We start from the raw sequence: 17,165 nt of genomic DNA, 5'->3' as shown, positions 1-17,165 counted from the left end.
GGAGGCCGTAGGAGGGCAACAACCCAGCAGCAGGACCGCTACCTCTGCCTTTGTGCAAGGAGGAGCACTGCCAGAGCCCTGCAAAATGACCTCCAGCAGGCCACAAATGTGCATGTGTCTGCTCAAACGGTCAGAAACAGACTCCATGAGGGTGGTATGAGGGCCCGACGTCCACAGGTGGGGGTTGTGCTTACAGCCCAACACCGTGCAGGACGTTTGGCATTTGCCAGAGAACACCAAGATTGGTAAATTCGCCACTGGCGCCCTGTGCTCTTCACAGATGAAAGCAGGTTCACACTGAGCACGTGACAGACGTGACAGAGTCTGGAGACGCCGTGGAGAACGTTCTGCTGCCTGCAACATCCTCCAGCATGACCGGTTTGGCGGTGGGTCAGTCATGGTGTGGAGTGGCATTTCTTTGGGGGGCCGCACAGCCCTCCATGTGCTCGCCAGAGGTAGCCTAAATGCCATTAGGTACCGAGGTGAGATCCTCAGACCCCTTGTGAGACCATATGCTGGTGCGGTTGGCCCTGGGTTCCTCCTAATGCAAGACAATGCTAGACCTCATGTGGCTGGAGTGTGTCAGCAGTTCCTGCAAGAGGAAGGCATTGATGCTATGGACTGGCCCGCCCGTTCCCCAGACCTGAATCCAATTGAGCACATCTGGGACATCATGTCTCGCTCCATCCACCAACGCCACGTTGCACCACAGACTGTCCAGGAGTTGGCGGATGCTTTAGTCCAGGTCTGGGAGGAGATCCCTCAGGAGACCATCCGCCACCTCATCAGGAGCATGCCCAGGCGTTGTAGGGAGGTCATACAGGCACGTGGAGGCCACACACACTACTGAGCCTCATTTTGACTTGTTTTAAGGACATTACATCAAAGTTGGATCAGCCTGTAGTGTGGTTTTCCACTTTAATTTTGAGCATGACTCCAAATCCAGACCTCCATGGGTTGATAAATTTGATTTCCATTGATCATTTTTGTGTGATTTTGTTGTCAGCACATTCAACTATGTAAAGAAAAAAGTATTTAATAAGAATATTTCATTCATTCAGATCTAGGATGTGTTATTTTAGTGTTCCCTTTATTTTTTTGAGCAGTGTATATTGCCATAAACAAATGTGTCTTTGTTGGTGTAAAAGTGTAACTCACCTTGAGAGTTGCAAGAAAGACATTTTTGCCAAGCAGGTCCCTCAAATATTGCAGAGGAATGGGTGGCACTCATTAGCAGCCGGAGAAATTCTCTTGAGGGACCACCCTCAGCGGCCCCTTTTCTGTCAGCATCCCTAAAAACCATGTCTATTTTTTCCTCCGGACTAAAGCGGGCTCTCTTAAAGCCTCTCATTGCACAATCATCACGTTAACTTGGTTGGCATCTCATTAACTCTTTAGCAGTGTTTGGAGGTCACCACTAAAAAAAAGACATTCAGAATAGCAAAGCTCAGATACTTCCCACAATTCATCTGTAATAACAAGACATTGAATTATTTACAGGGATTACTTGCTCATTGTCCTCAAAATCAACAGAAGAGTGTGGGGAAGGTGGACAATAAGCCTCAGGGAATGGTGGAGGGGAGGCCACAGGAAGTGGTATAGGTGATGGGGGGGCACAGGAATAGGTGCTGTCACAAGTGTAGCCTTGTTTGTAGAAGTAGTCAGTTAAATGTCATTTAAAGGCTTATACATTTCAAAAACATGGAGAAAGCACTAAAGCTGGCAAACATAATGTGATTGCGTTCTAAAAATGATTTACAGAAAAAAATGTAGCCGCATACATCACTCACTATAGAATGTAATCAATGTGTTGGTCAAGAAGACATTTTAAGGATGCATGTAGCTCTATTTTTTTAAATAATATTTTCAATGTGTATTACATTCAACAAGCAGACAGTGCCGTTTTCTCCTCCATGGTCCGTCCTAACTCTGGAGGGAACGCCATATCTGGAGACAGCATTCACGAAGCAATCCATTACAGTACTGCTGCGATTGCTGCTGGAAGCACGGAGAAACAACGAGACGGCTGTACCCATCAATGCCACCATGTATGACTATCCTCCACCTAAATCAGAAAATACAGCACTGGTTGATACAAAAGCTGAAGACACATTAAATATACAAACATCACCATCCTCCTTTACCGCTTAAATGCTGCATCAGGTTCCTCCAGTATATAACAAAGCAGCAGACCAAATATTACATTAACATCCAAAATGTGGAACAATGTTAATTAACAGTCTCCCGCTGATCACAACTATAAGTACTTCCGTTAGCCCTCTAAAGGCTACAACAAGGGTTTGTTCTAGACTGTTTCCTGCAGCGGAAGATGTGTGATTACAATATCTACTTCAATTAGGAAAAATAACCACGTTTATATTGATGAGTCAAGAGGACAGACTCTCCTGTTGTTCACACTTTGGCACAAATACTTTGCTCCAACTGTTTTTGCCTCCGTATGTCCTCAATATAAGCATGTTTGTTAATTTCATGTAGCAGAAACACAATAAAACAATTATTATCCACATGAGTAACATATGGTATAAAGGGTCATTGCTTACTGAACTGTTAGTTTGTTGATGAACAAGTTGTTGATGAACAATTTGAGATGTTACAATGTTGTTACGTTCCCCAGTTTCTGTGTTGTGGTTTGTTATGTGTGTGTTTCAGGGTGGCTTCCTGAAATCCCCAAAGCAGCTGATTGGTCGACTCCATGGCTAATTGGAGCTGACCCCACCCCCTCATCAAGTTACAGCTGTATCCGATTAGACTCCTTCTGAAGCTGTATAAAAGCCAGTGTTCTGTTGTTCAGGAAAGAGATGATTGCTGAGAGAGGAGGCTGATGGCTGTGGGTTATTTACTGTGTTAGTTGTTGCTGGGCACAGCTTTGGTATGTTCTGTGTTAGTTTGTTGCTCAGTCAGATAGAGCTTATTTAATGTCCTGTGTTTCTCAGTTTGTTTGAAATTGTTTAATATTCTGGTTCATTTGTTTCCAGGGGGGAAGGGGAAGGCACCTAGGGAGTGCTTAGGCAAGAGGCCCGTGGGCATACATATACCCGTAGTATATTCACTGTCTAGACACACTAGGTAAGACCTGGGTGGACCAGTATCTGTATTTTGGTTAGCGCACCAGGTGGTGGTAAGTAGTGGGTAGGCAGGTAAGGTAGGAGAGGGGGCTTTGATATTTACTTTCCTTGCTTTGGTTCCGTCCAGCCCCTTTCCCCCATATTACCATGTGAAGGAATAAATTCCCAGTAAATGGTAACTTCTCTGCCTTTTGTCATCCTTACTCGCACCTACAGTCCCATACCTCTTTCACTTCACAGGGAGTTGAGTTGTAGTAGGGTGTTGCGTTCCCTCTTCTTAGAGGCGTGCGTAACAAATGTACAACTTCTCACCAGTGATATAGATAATTGTCTATCACAAAGATACATCTACCTTATCAGTTTGTGGTTTCCATGAAGGTGCTATAACGAGTTTGGTCCAGCAACACGGTATGACCTTCTATGCAGCCTCTGCGACATGGCTCTAAGGGCAGCCGCCCTCGGGTTAACACGAAGCATGCTGTCCCTCAATCTGAGTCTCTGCACCCAGAGCCCTTAATTGTGATCGAACAGCCTCCGCTCCACGTTTGTCGTTCCCAGCCACCAAGTCCTTTATCTTTTCATCCAGAGCCAAGTCTGACATGTCAGAATATAATGGTTGGTGCATGTAACAAATTGAAGTATCTGGGAAACAAATTAACAATGGACAGGGATGAGGTAATACATATCATAATCATTTTAAAGTCCTGTCTTGATTGTAGTCATACTAAATTGTTTGATTGGTAAGAAACTGGAAACCATGCATCTAAAGTCTGTAGTTTATAGCATTACTCCCAAGCAAACTGACCTTAGACAACGTTTGACTGTTGATCAGGACACATGTAGAATATCTGCCATCTGAGACACACTGAAAGCACAGGACATCAGAAACCTCCTCTGCATGGTTTCCATTCTGCAAGAAGACTTTTTTTTTTTAAATAGAGACCATGGAAGGGACTGCGATTCCTGTTCAAACAGTGCCATAGTCCTAATGTTAACGTTCCTGGTTTATGTCTGAAGTTGTTCATTTCTACATCATAGGCTTACATGAAATATTCATATTTCAAAGGGTATTCAAAAGTAATATCTGTGCTGTTGGAAAGCTGATATGTTGTAGATATTAGCAACGTTTTTACAGGGTTGTCCTAGGTCAAGTGAGCTTTGCAAATGTTTTCATGCTAATCGCTAGCTAGCGCAGCTAAGGCTAGGTAGACTGCCTGAAGTTTTAGACCTTCAGTTGTTGTTTTGCCTAAAAATTCAAAAACATGTTTGACGTCAGTACTATTCGATAATAAGTCACCTTTATGTAACTAGCAGGGCTGTAAAAATATTACAAGCCGGCGCCGTTCACTGTGGCTATGGTCGGGGTGGGCGGCTAAGGAACGTTATCAAGCAAACTAGTAACTCATTTAGCAATCCAGCCATTTAAATACCAGCATTCATTACAAAATATATATATATATATTCTACATATACTAGCTAAATATGAAATACTCCCTTGGCCTAATTAGACTTACAATATTAGCGACACATAGGCCTAAGTTACTTGCACTGCTGTCTCAGTGTCTGAGCCTCCAACATAGTTGCATAGCCATACACAGATACATCCTCTGTGTTAGCTAGCAAATCAACTTTATGATTAAGTAATAATAGTATTTAAAAAATAATCAACCTTGTTAATGTGCACTGAAGGGCATCAAGTCCAGGATTAACGGAGAGCAGAAGCCGAGTGCAGCCATTTAGGGTCTGTTTGCAGCTGATATGGAAGTTCCTTCTCGCCATCTTCAATTGTGGAGTTGTTGCATCAAACTGACTGTACGCCGATTTAATGAAAGGAGGAGCTAGGGAAATTGGCTGGTAAAATTAGCATATTAAAGAATGCGTTAAGTTAGCATGTGTAGGTGTATATTTAGCAGCTGTAGGCGTTAATTTGACGTGAGCAGGACCGCTTGCAGCCGTTTATTTCGCGCATGCTTATTTGACGCGTGCACACGTTAATTTAGCGCCAGCACCTGTTACTTTACACACGCAGCATTAAAAATATTGTGTTTTGACCACGTGCTTTAAGACCAAAACGGCATTCCATATATTAAGCCTTCACAGAAGGCAGGAATCCTGGTCACAGGTAGGCACTGGTCAAACACAGGTAGGCAGTCATAAAAAAAATTACCTCACAACCATACAAACAGAAAGAACTGAACTAAATAGGGAGCTGATGAGACCAGGTGAAAAACGGACTCAGGTGAAATCAGTGAACAAAAATTAAAGACATGGCTACATTCCAGAACACAAAGAAACAGGGCTACGTTCAAGAACACAAAGAAAAAGAACACAAGGTTGACTAAGAAAAGAAAAGCAGAACCTTACAGCAAGGCCTGGCACACTTCAGAATCATTTTGGTAGCTCATGTTGACCAGTACTGTGTGCCACAGAAAGGGGGGGGGGGCAAGGACATTGGAAAATGTCGGCAAGGAAAATGTCGGCAAGGACATTTTCTTGCCTGCCTAAATTCCTTTCTACACGTGAGAACTTTTTGTCTTTATGGCAGTCATTTTACTCAAGGCCCTTGGAAATGACCTGCATATCTGCAGTTATATAAAATTCTAATGCAATATATGGATTTACAAATACAAATCAAAAAGTGTTTTGTTTGTGGATAGTGAATTGCATTTGTGGAAAGCGATTCACATTTGTGGATTGGTGTGTTTTGTGTTCACACAGCAAAGACCTTGAAGTCTTCAGCCACTCAGCCTTGTTAAAATAAACCAGAAGGTGGCAGTAGTGTTGTTTGGCAATGCATGTCCGTGTCTTGTTTTATGGTCGAGAATAAATAGCAATTTCTCCGCTAATGTTGCTATTGTTGTAAAAAGTACTTGTTGATACTAGCCAGATGGCCACAGCTAGATAACTAGCTAACAAGATGACAAAGAAACAATTTAATTCACTCACCATAATACCATACAGCCCATAGATACATTTTTAGCTCGCTGGCTCAGCAGCTAGCTACAGGCAGCTGCTTCATGGAAACAAATCCATTGTGATTTAATAATAATAGCTACAGTAGCCAGATAGCTAGGCTTGGAGGAGGCATTTACAGACCGGTTGAAATGTACGCAATTATTACCCAGAGGAAAATGGGGGCCGGTCATGGTTTTAAAATGTCACTTAGGGGGAGAGTTTAATATTTTTTTAATTTAATCCAGGGGAGGCTCATTTTTTAAAATGTATTTTTCTAGGCAAGTCAGTTAAGAACTAATTCTTATTTACAATGATGGGCTACCCCAGCCAAACCCTAACAACGTTGGGCCAATTGTGCACCTCCCTATGGGACTCAAACCAGGGTCTGTAGTGACACCTCTAGCACTGAGATGCAGTGCCTTAGAACACTGAACCACTCGGGAGCCCGAGTGTAATTTGTTATCGATGAAATGTCAGCATTTGGGAATTTACATATTTAATTTGACTATATGTGTAACTTTCGTGTAGACCCGTTTTCTCTCACTCTCATTCTCCTCGTTTAGCCCGGCTGGGTGGGCATTGCGCTTTTTACTTTCTATTGGCTGTTCGATCAGTCCCTCTTTGTGCTTGGCGTATCCAGAACACGGCGTGTATCTGGAGTATCTGGTGAATAAAATAGTGCTTGTAGTGACGATGTAGGGAGCTAGCAGAAATGCTGCTTTCAAAACTGGGAAATCTGAAATCTCTGAGATCCGAGCGTTCAAGACAACTAAGAACTCGAGAAACAAACGAACTCCGACTGTGAAAAACATTTTGAACGTTCATCCAACTCTGAATTCATAGTCGGAAACTCTAGCATATTTCTAAACCGTCAGCTGCCACGGTAGAGGAGACTGGCCACCATAGTTAAGATATTAGCATTTTTGCATTTGCCTTATGCTGCATTAGACGAGGGACGCAAAAACCGTCATACTAGTCGGCATTGCGGGCCAAGAAAGCAAGAAAGACAGTGAGGCAAATGCAAGCCAGCACGAGGTGTGCGTAACGTTACTATGGTGATTTCAGTAAACAAATAGTGCAAATCAACATCCAGTAGAAAACATTGCTACAACAGACGGCCACATTTGAAATGTTTTAACTTGGCAGCAAGTCCCGTCTATTTGTAGCGCTGAATGTCATTTGCCGTCGTTCTCTCACTGAAAACAACGAAATTCGGTTTTATCGTTTACTTCGTGGCATCTTAACGCAGTAGTCATGTGGTCACCATAGCAACGTATACAGTCATGCTGGCTTGCTTTTGCTGTCAAAATACTTCTTGCTTTCTTGTCCGGCTATCCTGACTGGTATGACGTTTTTTGCGTCCCTCGTCTAAATGCAGTATAAAATACAGAAGCCAAAAGAACTGGGGCGTATTCATTACGCCGACTCTTCTGCAAAACATTTCTTAAACAGAAGCAAATGGGGCGGGACCTACCTGAATTTGTCCAATATAAACTATCGTTTTGTTCTGTTTGCTTCCGGTTGGTTGGGAACGGTAAACGGTTTCCGTAATGAATACACCCCTAGCTTGGAGGAGAGAAAGAGCGCGTGCTATGGTGTGATCAAAATATCTGCTAATGTACATTTCTGGACCTTGTAAACTGTCGAGAATAGACCAATAACTGTTCCAAATGGTTGGATAATCAGGCAAAGGATGGTAGCTACTCCCTGTGTAAGGCTCCATTCTTGTGTATGTTATTTTATTCCTCGTGTTACTATTTTATTTGTATTCTTATTTTAAACTGCATTGTAGAGAATGGCTCATAAGCAAGCATTTCATGGTAAAGTCTACAGTTGTATTAGGCGCATATGACAAATACAATTTGATTTGATTTTTTACAATTATTTCAGCATGACGCATTCAAAAAGGATGCTTGAGTGGTTGTCTTGCTCTTCACTGTAATCAGAGGGCTAATAGCAATACTATGCATGCCAGTCTCTCTTGGCTAAAAGTAAAGGCGACTGACTGCTTCAGTTTTGTTTTAATATAAGAAGCAAATGTGTTAAATTCAAAATTGTTTCCATGGTCACAGTACACACACCACTGACACACACACGTACCCCACCAGCTATGTGTGACGTTTTACATATATGTAGTTCTGTCCTTAATCTGTTCTTGTCTATTAATTATGTAATGTTTCATGTTTTGTTTGGACCCAAGGAAGAGTAGCTGCTGCAATCGTCACAGCTGAAGGTGATCGTAATAATAAATAAATAAAATTAGCGGAGCTTTGCTGTGCCCGACTGCTGCAGAGCAGAGGAACGCACAGATCTGCCATTTCATAATCAAACTTTTTTTCTTGCACTTTCAGGTAAATGTTTATAGCCCGTAATATTTAGCTAATGAGTGGCCTAATATTTAGTGAATTTTTAGCTTGTTTTCCTGAAATCCCAGGAAAAACTATAGGCTACAAAATCTATAGGAGACACATTTTTTTTTATAAGAGGCCTAATAGGTTTGCTCTTGCTAATTGCTGAATGTAAAATAGGCATTTAAGACAAATTAACTGTTGGGAAAGTTAGGGAGAGAGTGCATCTGTAAAGGCCATCGTTGCATGAAGAAGTGGACCAAAGCGCAGCATGGTAAGTGTTCATGATTTATTCATAAAACTGAACACTGAATAACAAATACAACAAAGAGAACGAACGAAACAGTTCTGTCTGGTGCAGACACAAAAAAGAAAATTACCCAAAACACAGGTGGGAAAAGGCTACCTAAGTATGGTTCTCAATCAGAGACAACGATAGACAGCTGCCTCTGATTGAGAACCACACCCGGCCAAACACACAGAAATAGAAAACATAGAACAAAACATAGAATGCCCACCCCAACTCACGCCCTGACCAAACCAAAATAGAGACATAAAAAGGATCTCTGAGGTCAGGTGTGAAAGCTGCGTGTAACACATCCGGTGTCAGGATAAATAAAAAGCAAGGTCTGCTAACTTTCTTTAATTATGTTTAATTACCGCAAACAATGAATGGCAAATGCAATTTTCGTATATACGGGTTCGCTGTATCACCGCGCAGGGTTAACAGGGAACTGCAGGAAGTACGTAAACAGCTGTTCTTATACCGTGATGACGTAGTTCCAACGCGTCTGTTGGCCTATCACAGTAGAGGCTGGGCGAGGTTTAGACTTTGCCCCGCCTTTGCTTTGCGTTCCTTTTGTCCACATCTGGTTGCTGGGTAGATTAGATCCGTCTTGTGTCTGTCGATTCTACACTGAAACAGTTCCTAATATGGTATTGTCCAGTATTCTAAACTCCTGGTTGGTCTAGAGAGATGCACCCCTCCCCTCTCCAGACTGTCCACAGCTTTTATGGCCTGTGTTGGTCAGTCCTTACACCTACACACACACCCTCCTCTGTATTGTTAGTGTGTGTGTGTGTAACAAAACAATATTCATCTTCAAACAATATGCTAACAGGCTACAGTGCATAAACCCTAACAATTCCCCCCTTTTTACACCCTCATGGGGTGTAACCAACTTATATATCCATATACTGGGTTGTCGTTGAACCCAGGAACATGAAACCTTCAACCAGGAGGATGTATTTTTATTTATTTTTTATTTTTCATTTTTTTGCAAAACAATATATAAAACATCAGTGGGGTTTTAGATGCCCCCTTTTGACACCCCCAAGGGTGTCATCACAACAACATGATTACAGACAGAGTATATATTTAAAAAATTAAACCCTCTGGTCTCTCCCTCTATACATCTTGTACCAGATGGGCTCCTTGCAACCCGGGAACTTCAAACCTTCACAACAGGGAGGACTAATGTAATGACCTGGATAAAAAGTATATTGTTTCTTTTTATTATTATTAATTTTTATTTTTCTTATACGACCACTTCACCCACAGCAAACCAAGGGTCATCCTCAGTCAGACCCATCTTTCTCCTGTAGTTTGACTCAGTATCAGCATCTCCATCCGGAGCATCAAACCAGCAGCCTTCGCTACATCTGTAACAGATTTCTTTAGACAAGGTATGATGCAAGCAGCACAACACATTAACCTGAGGAATACAACTACTAGGGTCAGAAATCCAGTTATCATCACTGCAGTGCACTTACCAAACCAACCATCCAGCCAGGAGAACAGTCCATCCTCCTCCACACCTGCAAAACCCTTTATCTCCACAGATAACTTTTCCAACCCGCTCAGAACTTTTGAAATGCTCCCATCCGGACTGGTATTATTAGGAATAAACGTACAACACTGTTCTTCAAACATCTTACAAAACACCTCTCTGGTTGGCCAGAATCATATCTAGTGCTAGCCTATTTTGTCTAGCGGTTCGAGAGGTGGCATCCAATTGTTCAGCCATCCCTATAAGTGCGGTGTGGTTAACTCATTGTTGATTATAGTAAATATAATTGATCCAGGCAGTTTGCTTAGCATCAACAATAGCTGGGCCAATAATGGGCAACAAATGCCACAGACCATCATTTCTGTTTAACGCCTAGAATTCGTGGGGGACCCCTACAGGGAACCCCAACAGGTTGGTGTGGATGTTATCTGTACCCTCGGACCAAGGAGCGTCACGTTTCTGCCGTCTCCTGGGTTGGTCCCGCGCCTCTGTGTCATGTGTAGCTCCCAGGAGTTGGTTAGCTGTAACCTCAATAGTAGTCAATGGTGTTATCAGACTGGCCAAAGCACATGTGCCCTGCCAGTCTTCTTTCAAAATGGAGGTCAACCGCCTGACAGGTCCACACATCCACCATACATCAGCAACACCTCTAGTTTGGTTCAGCCCTTCAACGGTCCAGGTGGCATTAATAGTGACATTAGTGATGCAGTAGGGAGCCTCCCATAGTCTATACCCCTACCTGTACCAGTGATACAGCTGTAATATCCCCCATATGCCTCAACTCCCCACGGTGCCTTCTGGGGGGGACTTCTGGGAACACAAGACTCAGAGCTTTACACAGGGTCGAATTTAGCTTGTTATGGTAAAAACCCTCCATTATGCACATCCAACCTCCCCACTGCTTAGGGCCAATGGGTGAGTAGCCAGAACAGGTCTAGCATGTCCACAGATCACACAGTCTTTTCTATTAAGTGTTCTGGCGGTGTATCTCATATAGGCTAACCACATGTTCTCCCTACCCTCATATCCAGTTTCAGTCCCCAATTGGTCACTGTCTGATATATCCTTTACATTTATTACCTGTACCGAATTGGAGAGCTTAGGTGATGATGTGGCACACGGTCTTGAAGTGGTGGAGGAGTTCGGCTGAACCTGGCCTTGGCCTGTTGGAACTGGTGGTGGTTTTGGCAGTACTGTGACGGTAACCATCCCCATCGTATCCGCCCCGTTTCTTTCCAATCCCAGGGTATAGGTACCTGCATCGGAGAGCTTAATAGACTTGATGGTTAGTAGGATTTCATCACCTTTACAAACATCAGTCTGCCCCTCACTCCTTCCCCAGATAATGGGAAACCTGTCTACTTTTGTCGGGTTCCCTATGCTGTACGGGTAACCCCTCCTCCATTCCCAATAAGCACACCCATTACACAGGTACACTGGCACACTCCTATACACAGGTGTTAAAACCAACCATTTTGGCTCAATTCTCCTGGTTCCACAAATATCTCAATTTCTTCCCTGCTTATCCAGATTAAGTGATCCTTCATGCTTGGTTAATACAAAATCCTCATCGTCTAAACTATGGGTCAGGTTTCTCTCTTTAGCCTTCTCGGGGGCTCATGGTGTATCAGGAATATGGCTCCCACAAATCAGACAGCACAGAACAACCAATACTCCTCTAAAGCCCCACCCTCTCCCAGAGAACACATCATCAGCCAGAGGCCAAGCCACACTTCCACTTCTATGAACGCTCACAGCGGGGAAAGGTCGGGTATAAGGAAATCTTCGGTAGAGAGTTGGCCCCCAGTACCCTGTTGGTTCTGGTTCTGCTCCTACCCCTGTGATTGTTCGGCAGTGTCAGTGTGTCCTACCCTCCTGCATTGTGTGATATGAACCCAGGTAGTTCTTTCAGTTATTCTCACTGCGAATGCAGTCTCCAGGAGTGCTTGGTATGACTCCTCCCACCATGGCTGCTTCCAGTCCTTTTTCTTTAGTGATTGGACCCAGACCCAGTCCCCTGGCCCATTCATGTGGGTAATCTCCTCCTGTAGTTCTCCTGTAGAGCATAAAATCTTGGACATACGGGTTTGGTTAATTAACAGTTTTTTAATGTGTTCTGCTAGAACCTCTGTCATTCTATCTGTTCTATCTGATTAGCTACAATGTCATCCATTATTATCCTAGTCAACCATCTCCAGAAATGTTTAACTAATAGGCCACACCACAACGTGTCCTATTCCATCCCCCTTTTGATACATGGCTCCGCCCTTGTATCAATACTGGCACAAATCTAACAATTCTCTGTCAAGTGTCTTATCTAGTTTAAGAGTTATCAGTGCCGCCCCTTAGTTCCTGAAACCAACCAAGTCTTCATTGTGTTTTTAAGCCCATATGCTTAAACTGTCCAATGGCGCCCTCTAGTGACTTTTCCCCTTCACTACTATCTATCAACTTAATATCATCATTTTGTTCTATCAAATTACCTTAAACTCAGACGCCAAGGCCCTTATATTCTCAATTTTAAGTGGCTTTTCAAGGAGGTTGATCAGACAACCATAAAAAGTTACTTTGGAAATCATACCCCCACTTTTATGTGTGTATCCCTTTAAGATATTTTTTCGCTGGGAAATTTAGAAATCCCCCTCTAACCCAAACGTTTACTACAAACAAAACCTAGTAGTTATAACTGTCCCTTTAACATTAGCTATCATAAACTTTTACGATTAAACTATTCTGACCTTCCTATTTTTATAGTAAAATACAGTCCAGTAAACGCCAACAATCCGTGATGGCCACCTAGCATTTTTGTTGCTAGTTTTTAGCATATTTTTAGACTACCCTGACGATATTCAGCTACTTTTAAAATTCTAAATTGGAACTTTTAACAACTTCTGAAAAGTGTCTCAAAGCTATAATGCACGCATTTTCTCTCTAAATGACACAAACCATTTTCTCTGTCCCTTCTCAGTCACAACATCATTGCTTCGATAAACCAAAACCAATTTATCACCATTGTATCACTAATGTTGGATCTTGAATAGAATTTACAACATCAATCAACATCTCTTAATCAAAATTATACTGCCCGAAGTACAGTAAATAGTGTACCAGTAAATAGTGTACCTGAACGGTCAAACCTATTTGCATAACTTTATTGTGTATCCCAAATACTGTCGCAGTTTTACGTTATTCCACAACAAATCACTTGCCTCTAGCAACTTACCCTGAAATGTAGTATCCAACACCAAAACTAACTCTTATTCCTGCCTCTAGGCAAAAACATACCCCTTACTCCAAATGCGTTTTGCACCAAAAATATCGTAAAAGTAAAATCAACTTTTCAACTTTCTCCACGCCCAATTTTTTTTTTTTAAACCCCCATGTACCTCGCTAAATTTATATCGCAAGAATGTATTTGCAAGAATGTATTTTAGTCTCTCGGTACCAAGGCTGAGATTCTAACCCGAGTCTCCCGCGCCGCAGTCAAAAAATGCTTCTCCGTCATAGCCAACCCTATCTGCGCCTCCCTATCTTGCCTTCTCCATAGCATCTGCAAGTTAACCCCTTCGTAACTCTCCCTCTCTTTTTCTGGCTTCAGACAACCACACTCTAGCCGTGTCTAGCCCCTCTACCTTCTGCTGTATCAACTTTATCATTAATTGTAATCTTTCTACATCCATACTCTCAAACTCGTACATTCCTCTCTACCCTGGGCATTAGATTCACCCAAACATTCCACCGGGTTCCCCGTCGACTGGGAGCCCCTCCTTCCACTCTCTATCACTCCTCTCCTTACTATTATCCTTCTCTAGAACAGATTTCAACTTCCTCAAAAACCTTTCTATTTCTGGAGACATTATATATCCCGTGCGTATACTCGCGTATGTGTGTAAATTAATTTAAATGATCAACCTAATGTTATATCTTTATTTTAAATTATCAACCTAAATCTACCTTTTTAATACACTCAATTCTGCAATGTGGATCCCCTAGGAATATACAGTCTCCATCTGAAATATTCTACGTATTTTCATTCGCTAGGCAAATTGTCCCATATGAACTGTGTCCCTGACACTTCCTTTTAAAACATTCAATCTTGGTATTAGTACGCCGACTAAATACCCAATGCACCACAATTACACGGCACACTTATGTTTCTTATTAGACACAACCTTCGTCGTTATATCCACGTTTACCTCACACCTCACATACCAATACATTCGTCGACCTATCCTCACACAAACTGGTAGATTTATTCTACCCAGTGCATTGCATTCGTTATCATAACCTCTATTTAACCTCTATAGTCCCCGACTATTCTCATTTTTCCCACACTCGTCTTCACATCCACTCAGTACATTTCACTTACACATTGCATTTTCGACGACAGTAACTGTAAATTAGCTGGCTCGTCAATGTACAGTGAGTTCCTTAAACCCGGATGACGTCGGGGTCACCATGTGAACGCTGCGTGTAACACATCCGGTGTCAGGATAAATAAAAAGCAAAGTCTGCTAACTTTCTTTAATTATGTTTAATTACCGCAAACAATGAATGGCAAATGCAATTTTCGTATATACGGGTTCGCTGTATCACCGCGCAGGGTTAACAGGGAACTGCAGGAAGTACGTAAACAGCTGTTCTTATACCGTGATGACGTAGTTCCAACGCGTCTGTTGGCCTATCACAGTAGAGGCTGGGCGAGGTTTAGACTTTGCCCCGCCTTTGCTTTGCGTTCCTTTTGTCCACATCTGGTTGCTGGGTAGATTAGATCCGTCTTGTGTCTGTCGATTCTACACTGAAACAGTTCCTAATATGGTATTGTCCAGTATTCTAAACTCCTGGTTGGTCTAGAGAGATGCACCCCTCCCCTCTCCAGACTGTCCACAGCTTTTATGGCCTGTGTTGGTCAGTCCTTACACCTACACACACACCCTCCTCTGTATTGTTTGTGTGTGTGTGTAACAAAACAATATTCATCTTCAAACAATATGCTAACAGGCTACAGTGCATAAACCCTAACACAGGGCGTGACAGCATCACTGGCCGCCAGTGACGATAACATTGTTGCACTGATGTATTAAATGGTTGCACAGGAAAAGACAGTGATGAGCACAGTGAAAAAAAATATCAAACTAATTGACATCTATTAGAAAAATGGAAATCACTTGCAAGCAACTTGAGCAATGAGGCAAGCAATGACATGATGTAAAAGATGCGCAGGCTAAACAGCGTTTGTTGTTGAATAGCCTATCGACATTTAATTTAAATACAAGTTTCTATATTATATTTTTGATTAGGCTACATGTAGCCTACATTGAAGTATTATTTGCAGTTGTCACTATGACAATGAACACACCCTGAAGAACTGAATGGTCTGTGTTACCACCTTAATAATAGGCCTATTAGCGTGCAGTAGGACGCTTTGATTAGTTGATTGACAAGTGTTGGCTACTGTTGAACGATAAGCTTTCCTCTAGTGTGGATGCTCGCCAACGTTTTATAGTTATGTATAATGCAGAAACTTGGTAATTAACTACAATGACCATAGTCTATTGCGCCTTATCTACTTTGAAGAACTAGTCAAATGATTTCGTCAGACAACTCTGCAGCATGCTTAGGCATGCTAGCCTAGCTAAATAGGATGACAAAAGATGGTACAGTACGGGGAGCACAGAGATTTATAATGAGGGATATCTGGAGAAAATCGGATCTCTCTGAAATTAAAATGTATGGCCCTCCTTTCAGTCAAATATATTTTTAGCCAACCCTCCCTAAACGCTTGAAAAAAAACAAGTGACTCTCCCCTATACCCAAATGAATAATTAAAACATAAAGTGGATAGCAGAGAACATGCCTACCGTTTAACCTCACTCCTAGGACAATCCAGAGCTTTAGATATGCAGTTTTATAAATTATTATTCGTTTTGAAAGCATTACATACAGTGGTGACCCGTCATTCAGGGTGGGTCTGTTCACCTGTTTTGAGCCCCACCTGTTTAACAAAAAAATATATACAATACCAGTCAAAAGTTTGAACACACCTACTCATTCAAGGGTTTTTCTTTATTTTTACTATTTTCTAAATTATAGAATAATAGTGAAGACATCAGAACTATGAAATAACACATATGGAATCATGTAGTAACCAAAAAAGTGTTAAACAAATCAAAATATATTTTATATTTGAGATTCTTCAAAGTAGCCACCCTTTGCCTTGATGACAGCTTTGCACACTCTGTATTCTCTCAACCAACTTCATGAGGTAGTCACCTTGAATGCATTTCAATTAACAGGTGTGCCTTGTTAAAAGTTAATTGTGGGATTTCTTTCCTTCTTATTGCGTTTGAGCCAATCAGTTGTGTTGTGACAAGGTAGGGTTGACATACAGAGGGTAGCCCTATTTGGTAAAATACCAAGTCCATATTATGGCAAGAACAGCTCAAATAAGCAAAGAGAATTGACAGTCCATCACTACTTTAAGACATGAAGGTCAGTCAATCCAGAAAATTTCAAGAACTTTAAAAGTTTCTTCAAGTGCAGTCGCAAAAACCATCAAGCGCTATGATGATACTGGCTCTTATGAGGCCTGCCACAGGAAAGGAAGACTCAGAGTTACCTCTGCTGCAGAGGATAGGTTCATTAGAGTTACCAGCCTCAGAAATTGCAGCCCAAATAATTGCTTCACAGAGTTCAAGTAACAGACACATCTCAACATCAACTGTTCAGAGGCGACTGCATGAATCAGGCCTTCATGGTCGAATTTACAAGCATTACGCTACACCCCGCAATAACATCTGCTAAATATGTGTATGTGACCAATACAATTTGATTTGATTTGATTTTTTGATTTGGAATTGCTACAAAGAAACTTTGCTGGTGACACCTTCAGTGATTTATTTAGAATTCAAGGCACACTTAACCAGCATGGCTACCACATCATTCTGCAGTGATACGCCATCCCATCTGGGACAATATATTTTTTT

At 42.0% G+C, this 17,165-nt stretch overlaps 1 long non-coding RNA gene across 1 annotated transcript; it reads right to left on the bottom strand.

Moving 5' to 3' along the window:
- Positions 1–1,162: 1,162 nt before the first annotated feature.
- On the bottom strand, positions 1,163–4,880 carry LOC120055655. Its single transcript, XR_005477708.1, has 5 exons — positions 4,756–4,880; positions 3,892–3,996; positions 3,439–3,728; positions 1,881–2,065; positions 1,163–1,417 (listed from the first exon to the last, which is right to left on the bottom strand). It is a non-coding gene; the product is annotated as an uncharacterized LOC120055655 (long non-coding RNA).
- Positions 4,881–17,165: the final 12,285 nt, after the last annotated feature.

This window comes from Salvelinus namaycush, chromosome 1 (genome assembly GCF_016432855.1).
Source record: "Salvelinus namaycush isolate Seneca chromosome 1, SaNama_1.0, whole genome shotgun sequence".
In the NCBI taxonomy this organism is placed as follows: domain Eukaryota; kingdom Metazoa; phylum Chordata; class Actinopteri; order Salmoniformes; family Salmonidae; genus Salvelinus; species Salvelinus namaycush.
This window is presented reverse-complemented; position numbering and strand designations above follow the sequence as displayed.